Source organism: Pteropus medius, unplaced genomic scaffold (assembly GCF_902729225.1).
Source record: "Pteropus medius unplaced genomic scaffold, Ma_sr-lr_union100, whole genome shotgun sequence".
Lineage (NCBI taxonomy): Eukaryota > Metazoa > Chordata > Mammalia > Chiroptera > Pteropodidae > Pteropus > Pteropus medius.
The window spans coordinates 2062954-2076223 of record NW_024344253.1 but is presented as its reverse complement, the minus strand read 5'-3'; the positions used below and the strand labels follow the sequence as shown (position 1 = coordinate 2076223).

The 13270-nt window shown below is 34.8% G+C and overlaps 1 protein-coding gene across 3 annotated transcripts in view; it reads left to right on the top strand.

Annotated features, from left to right (window-relative positions):
• DPYD (dihydropyrimidine dehydrogenase) overlaps positions 1-13270 on the top strand; it is a 701368-nt gene that overhangs the window by 370315 nt on the left and 317783 nt on the right. The gene's annotated exons all lie outside the window — the stretch shown is intronic.

Genomic DNA, 13270 nt, shown 5'->3' with positions numbered 1-13270 from the left:
CTGAACATTAATTTTCAAAAATGTCCCAACTGTTCATATACCCAGTAATGTAAGAGCATCTACTCCTCCTCCATTTCCGTCACTGAATGTTACCAGTCTTTCAAATTTTGTTTGCTATATATGCATCTTCTTGACTATTAGTAAGGTTGAGCACCTTTTCATATTGTTACTAATGTCTACTTTTTTTCTTCTGTGAAATGACTATGCACACTCTTTGACTCTTTTTCTTTCCTCCCTCCTCCAGCTTTATTTAGGAACAATTAATACATATCGACTATTTTTTCTATTAAATCATTTGCTTCTAACGTTTTGAGCAGTACCTTTGTACTAGGGGATAGTAATCTTTAACATTTTTTTTATATCATATTTTATTTTAGCCTAGTTTTTATAACTTTTTAAAAACTAAAATTTGCCTTTAGTAAAGTAGTATGCTCACAAGTTAAACATCAAATAATGCAAAAAATTTTTATAAAATTCAGCTGTTCCCTGCCCACCTTTTCACACTCTCCTTTTTTGCTCTAAGCAACTGCTTTCAATTCTTACCATTTTTAGTTGTTTTCTTTTTAAATCCATCCTTCTAAATAATACTCTTACATTGACATTTTCTATTGACTTCCTGTTATATTTCCTGAGGATTTAGTTCTCGATTATTGATGTTTACCTAACCATGCCTGTGTAAATATTGTTCATTGCTAACCCAAGTGGTGTGCAATGACTGTTTCCTTTGTCTTAAAAATGTATATTTTATGTGAACTTAATACTTGTAGAGAGAATACAACTTTTCCATCTCCTCCTTCCAATTACATAGTCTGTTTGATTTCTCGCCAGCCACGTTGTGGCGTTCATGTATGCAGTGGTCTCTTCAGTTATTTGGAAGGTTGAAGCACATGTTTGTGATGGACAACCTGTTGACTACACAGAATACCACAAGCCAGTCTCCTGCTTCATTTCTGACCCCTAGTCCAAATATCTAACAACAGTTGATGCTGCTTTATTTTCTACATTTGTGTTTCAAACATCAAATAATTATTAATTAGCATGTCTTGTTTTGGTGTGTGATCAATTTATTTTAGATACTCACGTAAATGCTTTCAATTTCCTCTTCAGCCTCTGTCGTTGGAGCATAGGCTTGAATAATGGTTATGTTCATAGGTTTTCCTAGAAGTCTAATTAATATTATTCGATCAGTCCTTGCATCATAGCTTCTAACTGCCTGTGCTACATTTTGTCTCAGTACCACTGTTTCTTCTGAATTTATCATTTCCAGAGTAGAAAACTTTGTAGTTGCTCAACTGGAAATGTTCTATTCCAGTCCATTTTAGTTCACTAACACCAAGCACTGCCATGTTCAGATGTTCCACTTCTCGCTTCACCATTTCCAGTTTACCTTGGTTCGTGCATCTTCAGTTCCATGTTCTCATCGTCCGCATTGTCCGGCATCGTCCTTTCCTTTCCCCTTCATGGACATGAGCCCCTAGATACCCTTCCGGGCCTTGATCTGGTTGTATCGTTAGCGACAATGTTATTCGTATTTGGTCTCTGCTCCTCCCCAGTAAACTTTGACATTCCCCACCTAGGAGTCTCATGTTTCATCACTACTTCTTATTTCATTTTGGACTGTTTTATCATTGAGTTTTCAAGGTAAAATGAAAAGAAAAAGGAAAAAAAAAAAGAATGAGAAAAAGAATGAGAACCAGCAGTGGTTCACCGTGACCTCTGTCTGCTATGCAGTGTGTGGGTCCAAACCACTATGCCCAGGTCGTGGTGTCACGACCACCCAAACACCCACGACATGTAAGTGGCCCTGCCGTGAGGTGTATTCTCTCTGCCAAAACAAGACCCGGAGCAGACTGTGATACTTACCATGAACTGTTAATATTGAGCGTGAGAGTAAAACTGATAAAGGGCACTGAAAGATTCGAAGTGCCAAAATGACAAAAATAACATTCCTGATGGATTTAAAGTTCACGTAAAAAACAGATTTGTGTCGTTAAACGTAATTGAGAACTGGAAGAACTGTGGACTGAAACTATAAACATAATCAGGAAAGAATGCAAAAAAGACAATGCCAGAAGTAAAAAGGAAAGAAAAATTGAGATGGATGACAGAAGAAACACCAAACGTTGTTAAAGACAGCAAGAGGGGAAAGATGACAAAAGCAGAGTTAGAATCCTGAGTGCAGCCCAGAGAAACCATCAGCTCTGGGATCCATTTAGGCTTTTTCACCTTACTAGTCCTGGCTCCCTTGGGGTAGGTACTTAGCTCCCATCCTCTGATGTAGTTGCACCTCATCAATTACAGATTACTTAATGACCAAACTCAACAACTAGGTCTAATAGAGTAGACCTCAGCAGCACTCTCATGTAGCTTGGATGGGGTATACATTCCTGGAGTTATTGTTGCAAGGAGGATTTGGCGAGAGGTCAAGTCATTGGGCATCTCTGAGGCTACAGCTAAAGTCAGCCAACTAAGGCTCCCGGGCCAAATCTGGCTTCCTGCTTAGGTTCATAAATAAAGTCTTATTGGAACACAGCCATGCCCATTTTCTGCAATAATCCCTAAAATGTGGTCCTTTTAGTTTAATAGAATCCTATTATGAACATATTTTGAAGTCCAGAATTCTGAGTTTCAGTGTTGCTTTGTTTGCTATTTGTTTTTGTTTGGGTATTTGTTTTTGCTTTGTTTTGATTCTAACTTATAAAACCTTTTCCTATAACACCATATTAATCACCTATAAGTGTAACATGATTATCACTTATGAAAGTAAAAAAAAAAAAAGCTTGAAAAAACTTTAGAGGATACCAATAAGAAGTTTTTCAAATGTCCTTCAGTTTACTTGTTTGCATTTCCTCAAATGAGACTTGTGCAAAGCAGTTTGGAGTTTAGAATAGCTTTGAAAGCATTTATTGTTCCAAGGCTAATTTTAACCTGTGATAAAGATTGCTTTTTGTATTCAGTTGAATGTGATATTCAGTAATTGTTTGTCAAGGCTAAGTGCTGTAGTACATAATATGTTTTTTAAATGGTGTTTTGTAATTATAATACAAGCATCTTTATGGCCTAATATATAAAAGAATGCTATTGAGTTGGGGTATTAGAATTATGAGAAAACAGACTTTAAACTTTATTATTTCAATTATTAAATCTCATGGCTGCTTAACTTACATTTAGGGGAGTTTGACTTTGTATATTTGCTCAAATGAATGATTTTTTCTTAGCTGAATGGCTTCACAGATTCTTGGCAGAAATAAACTTTTTTTTTTCTCCCTCCTACTGCATCTTCCCATTTTAGTCAGTAGGACACTGGTGGGGAGGATTCCCTAAGATAGCCAAAGCTCGTGCTTGTGTCTCCTGAAGTGGTTTTAATATGAGTTTGAGATTATAAAAAAACTTCTCTACTTTTTTGGGTTCTTCTGGTTGCTACAAGAATTGACATGAGACAGATTAACAGAAGAAAATTAAATTTAATGTTATATGTGTAGGGGCTCCATGAGAATACGGGGGCCCACAGGCAGTCAGGCAATTGGGGTTTATATGCCATTCTAAACTAAGGAGAAGTGGTAGGAGTCTGGGACTTCAAAGGGGAGGAAGGCAAATCACATAGAGATGGAAAAGCTAGTGTTTACTGGGCCATGCAGGGACAATGGGACACATAGAAGACTTCAGTCTCCAAGCTCTACTGAGTTTTCCCTACCACACCTAGCCCATATTCTTTGTAATTGTCTCTGGTCATAGTTCTGCTCCTGGGACAGGCTCTCTATGTAAAATTTTTTGCCAGTTAAGAGGAAGGTAAAAAAGGTCTTCCTTAGTCTTTTGTTTCTTAAAAATGATCAGCCTGAAACAATCCTCATGCCAAAGAAACATACTTGGGGAGGGGGGGTGGGGGGGGGGCTTGGGGCAAAATTTCGCTTCCCTTCACTCCCAAGTCATAAATTTGTGTCATGGACCAAAAAGGGTTTCAGAAAGCAACATTTTAAATCTGAAACATTTGCATGTTTTACTTTTTATAGTTTCATGAATAACTTTTTGCTATCCTAATCAGTAGTAGCTGAAAGTGATATGACAGATCACGTCCTATAACCTCATTGCTTTGTTAGAGGAATGACGAGAATCAGCACTCTCTAAAACATTATTCAGGGCCATATATGAACAGTGGTGGTCATGTGGAGGAACATGCCAATCCTGAGTCTTAGATGGCTGACTCAAGAATATTTCTGCCTTCAGGACTGCGCCCTATTTTTTTCCAGCTTGATAGATGTTTTTTGTTTTTTGGTTTTTTTACTATAGCATGTATACAAAAAGTATATATAATTTAGATACACAGTTTAAGAAATAATAAAATGAATACCTTTTCTCTTATTTTATAGGATGAGACGTAGAATTTAAGACATTCCTGTTCCTTCGATACTCTGTGTTCCCCTTCTCAATTATATCCCTTTCTCTTCCCTTAAACTTAGATTTTTGATAATCATTTTCTTGCTTTTGTATACATTTTATCACATACAGTATTACTCCCTTATCCACGGTTTTGCTTTTGGTGGTTTCAGCGACCCCTGTCAACTACAGCTCAAAATTATTAAATAGATAATTCTAGAAATAAATAATTCATAAATTTTAAATTGCACGCTCTTCTGAGTAACATAATGAAATCTTACAAGTCCAGCTCCATCCTGCCCAAGATGTAAATCATCCCTTGTCCAGCGTGTCCAGCTGTATGGTCTCCCCACCTCTTAGTCACTTAGTAGCCAACACGGGTGTCAGATCTACTGTCTCGACATCACAGTGCTTCTTCAAGTGACCCTTCTTCACTTATATTGTTATAATTGTTCTATTTTATTATTAGTTATTATTGTTAATCTTCTACTGTGACTAATTTATAAATTAAACTTTATCATAAGTATACATGTGAAAGAAAAAAATAATACATATAGAGTTCAGTGCTATCTACAGTTTCAGACATCCACCGGGGGGTCTTGAAGTACATCTGCTGAGGATAAGGGGAGACGACTACATGTATCTTTAAACAGTATGCCATTAAGTTCTGCCTATTTTGTACTTTACATAAATATGATCACACACTTTATATTTTTATTCAACTTGCTTTTTCTTGTTATTGTTCAATATTTTGTTTTTCACATCCATCCTGGTCAAATTAGCATTAGTTAATTCATTTTCTCTGCCATATACAATTTGCTCATCGTTTCTTTTGTTTGAAAATGTCTTTATTTTATCCTCATTCTTGAATTATAATTTTGAAGATATGCAATTCTCAGTCCACATTTTTTCTTTATAGAAAATTGTTTACAGTTTTCTGACTTCCATTGACACTGCCAAGAAGTTCACTATCAATTTGCTTTTCCTTTGTAGGTAGTCCTTTAAAAAAAAAAAAAATCCTCTGGTTATTTTTTAAATCTTCACTTTGTTTTTGGTGCTTTATTTACTACAGTGTATCAGTTATAAACATATTTCCTTGAGTTTGTGGGTGTCCCTGATTCTGAAGATTGGCATCTCCCATTCATTTTATTAAATCTTGGACAATATCTATTGAAATGTTTCCTCTCCCCATTCTCTCCATTATCTTCTTGTGACCTCCAATTAGATTTCTTCTTTAATTCTCACTATATCTTCCTTGTCTCTTTACCTCCAGGTCATGTTTTGCATCTCATTTGCCTGTGCTGTGTTTTCTGGTAACTGTCTCAGTTATATCATCAAGTTGACTAATTCCCTTCAACCATGTCTAATTTCTTGCTTACCCCAATCTATTAAGGTTCTTTTATTCCCAATTATTATTTTTTTATTTCTAGAAATACTTTTTGTTTATATTTTGAATTTTCATGGTAGGTTTTGAGTTTCTTATTCTTCCGATTATACATTCAAGTCCCTCTTTTTTCAAAAAGATTAAACTTTTATATTCTGTATCTGATAATCTCAGTATTTGGCTTTTTTTTTTTGGTAGATCTGATTTAATAGTTTTTTCTTCCTACTGACTTTCACTTATGTCTTTTCTTCTCATTTGTTTAGCACAATTCTATTGTGAACCCACATTCCTTAGAAATTTATTTATGGGAAATTTTTAATACCTTATGTAAAAATTACTCCAGAAAGGGTTCACCATTGCTTCTACTACTTATTTGAATACACCATGACCAGGAGCCACTTTTAAACCACAGTTTCAACTTCTGGTGTTGGGCCCCACACAAGGTTGAATTCCCAAGGGAGGCATTTTCTTTCTTTTTTTTTTTTTATCCAGGCTGAGTGGGACACATACCCCCTAACATTGCCATATGGTTATTTTCTAGCTTGCAAATTGAGAACATCACTTTTGATTGGTCCTACCTTTATGTGGCAGTTTGTAATCTACCAACCACCATGCTCTGGCCCTGACTTTGCTTCTTCACATGTTTGTAAGCCAGGAGAACTCAGTTCTGAGGGCTACTAGGGGCTGGAGAAACCTGAGGGCAAACATCACCCTACAGCTAGTTTGTCCTGGTGGATCTCTGCTTTGTTGTCATTTCTGATCTCCAAGAAATTTCCTTATTTGGACACCAGTAAAATTGTACACCTTTTGCTTTTGTCCAGTATTAAATGTGCTATATTGTGAGGGTTTTTTCTCTCAAAATATTGTTAACTATATTGCAGAAATGGAAAATCCCTGTCTAATTCTTTGAGATGCTCCCTTCCTTAAAAATAACCATTTTCATCTATAGTGGCATCTAAAATAAAATCAGAAGATTTATACAAGTTTTATATAAAGTTTTTAAAAATATATTTATCATTTTCAATGAAAATTCTTCTCTAATACTGGAAAATGATTAATAAATATTAGAACTTACACCTTCACAGCTGCTGTTCTGGGCCTTAAAAGATTTCTTCAAAGCATATCATGTGATCATCTTACAAGCAGGCCAGCAGAAATTTCTAAGTTAATTACAGTTTGGCAGAGTGTATCTAAAACCTCTTATCTGAACAGTGAACCCAATAATTTAATCAGTCTGTCTGTTGATTAATCACGTTCTAATCCATCTGATATCAGAACTGAAAAAGCTCTTCATCTGTTTCTTGTAAAACTTATCTCTGTGAATGCACAGCTGCTGTGAGCCATTGGTATTAATAACTTGAATAGGAGAGAACACAATGGATTCTCAAAGCCTGCAGAACGAGTTTGAACTCCTTAAAACAATCATTCAAGACTCTCTAATCTGACCCAACTCTTAATAATCTTCGCATCCTTATTTCCTGTCGTGCTCCCAGCCTCAGCCCATGCACTGGTAAAGACTAGTTGCCTGAACTCTTGTCTCACTTCTGCTTTGTTTCTGAAGTCGGTGAGCTATGAATGAATAAATATCTATTTAACAACTGCCACATATCAGGCATATGCTATATTATTTCACTTAATATCCTGTAACCTCTCTTTGATTTAGCGAAGCCAATTTGGAAGATGAGAATGTCAAAGAGCAAAATGAATTACTTTTTAGTATCCTCCTTACAAAGTTAGAAGCTCTTCGATAAAGGGCAAGAGGACAGACAAAGGCTATACAAGTCTTGGACCTAGAATTTTACCAGCCAGACATAAGTAAAATTTTAAAAATTAATCTCCATACTTGCGCAGTGTGAGATGCCAAAGTCTTTAAATGTTTGACACTATTCAAGAGATGGGGGACATTTGGCCCAACCTAAGCACTAAAACTCATGTGAGTAAAATTTGTTCCTTGACATATAATCGACATTCAGCATATTTGGTTTTCATTTATCGCTTTCCTTTTTAAGCCTAATCAGGTCGTAAATGATTTTCGTATTCATTCTAAAACACCATGCGTTTTTGTTTATTTTTTCTCTTATTTCTTCTACTCTCTTATTCTCCCTACATAGGGTTTCCACTGAGTCAGTTCAGCCCAGCCCAAGACAGATTGTGGGTACCCCAGGCCATTTCGTGTCACCAGCCTTCAGCACACCAACACATTGGAATTACAGATGTAATTTTAATCTAAAATGCGATATGATTTTAAAGCGTTCTTAGAACTTTGATCTCTCAAGGTTTGGGGTCACAGGAATAGGAAATAGAATACATTGGTTGATTTAAGACTATGAAAAGTTTCACTTTACTTTTACAGCCTTTTTCATAGTTAATTACACTTTATCAATGTCCATGTAGAATTTTCCTCCGAACTTTCTAAGATGAACCGGCTAAGACTAATCCTGGTGCAGATTCTCCCTTCTGCCTGCTTGCTCAGCTTCCAATCACCCTGTCTTTATTTACATGACCATCTATGCGAAACCTAATTGATTCTACCCTGCTACAGGGAGTTAATTAGACAAGAGATAAATATCGAACCCAAGTTCAGCCCATCAGAGTCTCTGCCACCAGGTTTAAAATTGGGCCTGAGATATTATAAGTTTTGAGGAGTGATTGTACCCATAACTTGTATCTTGGGACCTGTCAGGTACCCGTGTTCCATTATATGAACTAAGACAGAAGAAGACCTTTGTAGGAAGAGAGAAGAATGAAGATATATGCAAACAGAAGCAGAAAGGAGGGACAGAGAAACATTCCTAACTGCATTTCTCTTCCTTGCATTATGTGAAATATTCATTTTTCTTTAAGTAAATATACTATGTCACACTTTTTAAAATTTAACTTTTTCAAGCTGATTTTTCTTGCAGCTAAAATGAGTCCTAATATATCACATACAGCAAAACATTAACTGGTCACTATTATTATTGTTGTTATTATTATCATTCATATCACATAAATACACCTGAATTCCAGTCTTGTCTCTAACGTTGACTAGAGCTGTGCAGCAGAGTACAAGTCACTTTAATTTCTCTAAGGCCCGGTTTTAGCCTTAGCAGCATGATGATAAAGTTGCGAATATCAAACAAGATGATATATGTGAAAGACTGGTGCTATAAAAATCTAAATTATTATTGTTTCTGCAAATTCAATGCCATTGTTTTTCTGATAATTTATCTTGTATTTCTAGGATAACATTGTTATTCTTGTTTACTGCATTTTCCATACGGTTAGACAGATTTAAACTTCCTGATGACGAATGGGTAAATTTTGTCACTGATTCAGGTTTTTCGGTGCTATCTTTATATAAGACATGAGGAGGGAAAAATTGATGTAGTAAGAACTACATCAATTTAGTAAGAACTAAAATGTAGTAAGAACTAAAATTCTCATCCTACGCATTTTACCCTTCCAAAACAACCAAGTAGAAATCATTCTGACCATTATTAAGTTTATTTTTGAAAGTAATCAAATATTAATATACTTAGTACATGAAGAAACTAAAATGCTAGAGAAACTGGGCCACTTTTAAATTTTATTTTACTTTTCGCTATTCCCAAGGTAGCAATATGTCAGATTTATAATAATGGAATCACATCATGAAACAGGATATTTGTTGTTAGATTTATTTGCCATGTGATTCTCCTCCTTTATGGAATAATGTATAGTTAAATGCCACTTATGTAGAAAGTGATATATTTTAGAAGACAATTTGTCATGCAGTGCATTTCATGTTTGAAATCTTAGCTTATAAAAATCAAATAATTAAAAAATTTGTTTGACAGAAACAACCAGTTCACAGCAGACTCTTGGAAATTAAAATGAAACATATGTCCCTAAGATTCAAGTTACAGGTTTTCAGGTAAACCAATCAAACTTTTGCGATAGCTTATAAGAATATTCACTAGGCTACCACAAATCTCATTAAACAGATTTCCCATCCTACCATGTGTCTCTGCTTTTTAGGAGTAAACCTGCTTTAAAATTATATTTCACTAAAACTTTTCGAAAGCCATTCATTCCCAATTTCTCTTCCAGCATCTACCTAAACCAGTAGGTAACCACTCTCCTAAATTACTTTTAATATTCTCTTATATTTATATTTTGGTACAGAAATATGTTTCACTAAATAATATATTGTTTTGCTTGTTTTCTGTATCATATGCTATATATTTTTGCACAGTTTGCTCTTTTCATTAAACAACATATTTCTAAATCTGTCCCGGTATAGTAGCTGTGGTTCACTCCACAAATTTTATTTTGATTTTCATCCAACTTTTTTGGACCCCTATTCTTTTCCTCATCTCTTACCAAGACATCTCTGCAAAGTGTCCTTTTTCTGTTTATTGAGGTCATTGTGACTATCTTAATCCAGTAGTAACCATGGAAACACTATTTTTCTTTTTAGGATAAAAGAAGTTAAGTAAATGATCTTAAACAAATATAATCAGTCTGTTTACCATTTAAATCTCTTTTCTAATGCTGAAAAATCACTATCATCACTTCAAATGTTAAGAGGTCGCTAATACTCGATTGCTGCAATGGTAGTTACAATATCACATAAAGCAGAGATATCACCTAACCCTTCCTTATCTATAAAGATCAATTTTTAAAAATCTGAATATTGTTAATGCACCGAAGAGTAAAACTATTCATCTTCTTTGTTATAGAGAATGAACTCTTCTCTATTCTAACTGTTCTCGAATATGTTTATTTTTATATTAACTCCCTTAAGAAATGCTAATATAATTTAGCTGTTAAATATTAAAGCAAATTATTATCTTATAAAATCATATCCAAATTCTAGTATTCCCAGGTCAAAAGCTTTAGTAAGTTATTGCCCAATTATTGGAGCTCTAACTCTAATTGTATAAGCAAGGATAATTGGTTATATCCAAGTTTTCATTTATCTTTCACTTAATTTAAAAATTATAAGAAGCCTGAAGTCAGTAGAGAAGGTTTTTGATAAAGTAGTGGCAAATATAACTGAATTTGGGAAGGAAAACCTAGAATAAAATTTCTATTACTGACTTATCACTGGGTGACCATGAATTTTTGCACTTTAGCTGAATTTGGAATATGCTGAATTTTAAAATTGCAAAAATGGTAAAAACTGACTCATGGATAGTTGACAAGTTCTACATGGTAAGCATCTGTAATTAGGGCAGTTATTAAGAATCTTTTTTCTTTGCTTGAGTTAAACAAAGAGAAAACTGACCTGTTTAGAGAAGCACTGCCTATCATGACTCAACATAAAAGCGTAAACAATCCCTATCATAAAGTGGATAAAATTTTCCTTTTGATTTGCCTTGTTCTTGTTCGATCTTGGTTAAGGAGATTATTAATAATCCTCCCATGACATATTTACAGTTTAACAATGAATTATAGAATATAAAAGTAAAATAACCCCAACATCAATAATAAACTTAACAGTACACAAAAGAAAAATCTGTAATGAATTTAAAATTTTAAGGTATCACTGTGGGGGCGGGGGCATTTTAAGAAAGAAGCATTTGCTTGACTGTCCTCAAATTAAATTGTCAGTTTATTAACTTTTTTGTCTATTGTGGGTTTTTGGACTAATCATTATTAGGGTTACTATAAAATAGGACATGGCTTAGAATTCCTGGACCATTGTATTTTTCCTTACTCAGTATAGGTGCGATTCTTCCGTTCTATGTCAACACTGGCATATTTTTTAAAAAATATTTTGAGAATTTTATTTTAATATAATGGGAATCCTTTGCAACCTTATGAGTTTTATTTTATGCATTTAAAAACATTTTTCTTAGGCTTCACCAGGGTACCTAAGGAGTCCATGGCACACCCACGAGGGTAAGATCTCTGCATTTAGATCCTCCTTCAAAAAACATTTGAGCACCAACTGAAAGCCAGGCTAGAGCTAGGCATGTAATAGTGAACAAGATATAATTTCGTCTCTTCCAAAGTTTGTACTCTAGTGAAAGGTCCAGACAAGAGTATAGACAATCACAGTACAGGGTGGTAAAGTGTGCCAGCTGAGGAAGGTATGTAGTGCTATGGTGGCATGAATCAAAGACTTGATGGCATTGGAGAGATCTCAAAGGGATCAGAGTCTAAGCTAAGACCTGAAGAATAGGCAGGAGCAAGGACTCTGCTAACACCTGAGTCAGTTTCATTGAATAAGCAGAAAGTACTGCTTTTAGACCAATAAATCACAAAAAGGCATTTAAAACAGGTGCCTCTTCATTTGTGGGACTACTCAGTGCCATGGCACGTGACTTGGTGAACTGAATATGGACTCTATTCGCCAACTGGCCAAGTTCTCCTGTGGAGACACCGTGATTCATCTAGGTGGAGGAGCAGCCGGAGTAGGGGAATAGCAGATGAAAGGAGGACCTCAAGGCTTAAAAGTATAGCTTTTCAAAATTGGGACAAAAAGAAAACCAGACTCATTTGAGTGAATTATTTCTGGAATAATCTTTACAGACCATGGCGCATAACATGAGAGTACTTACGGGTGAGCTGCAAATATATTCAGAGCATATATTTAAGCACTTACTAAGGTAGAAACTTGACCCAGTAAGCCTGAGCTTCCTCGAGTGACTGTACTTGTCATTTCTCCCATTAAGATCGTGTAACATGGTTTCATAATAGCAAATCAAAGTAAGGCTGGTGATGTTGCCCGCAATTACAATAGGAGTGGAATGGCTTAATTAGTAAAACGTTAACTGGCAGAATTCCTATAAGTAAAAATGTACATATTTAAAGAGGCTTATTGTAACATTTATACCATTTATTTTATAATATACTAATTCGAATGTAAAAGTGAATGTAAATTACCAGAAATTAACATGCAATGTGAAGAAAAGTCCTTTTATCCTCTGCAACTGTAGCATTTGGCAGATTCAGGAATAAATAATCTTTTGTGGCAAGGGTATGCCTTATCAAACATATGCAGATCAGCACTAATTAATGCTAATTAAGGTTTCCTGTCTGTCTAGTTGGAAAAACGTCCAAATGTTATGAAATCCAGTTAGTATGCCTATTACGCTAATTGTTTTATATGGGGTGGTTCTTAATTAAAATATGTAAATTGACCTTAATTGCTATATACTAATGGGGGTTCATGTTATCTCACTAAAAGTGACAAGATGGTGAGGAGGGGTACTTAAATGACTAATTCTGATAAATCCTTAACTAAATGACCTTTATTCGAAATTAATTTTAATTGGAAGTTGGCTGAAGAAACATTTTTCTTCTTTGTTTCTTTTTAGTTTTTAGTAATATAAGAATGTTACTTTTCTTTGTCAGTACAGCTATAGAAGCTATTGCAAATTGTTAATTACACTTAACAAGCAAGTTAATTTGACAGTTTACTGTTTATAGTTATCAGGAAGTTATTGATATCCTCATTTCAGTCTTGGGAAAAACAGGTTCTCATTGATTGTGAATTTATAGTTAGACTCCATAGGTAGGTTGACCTGGTTAGTTTGTTAG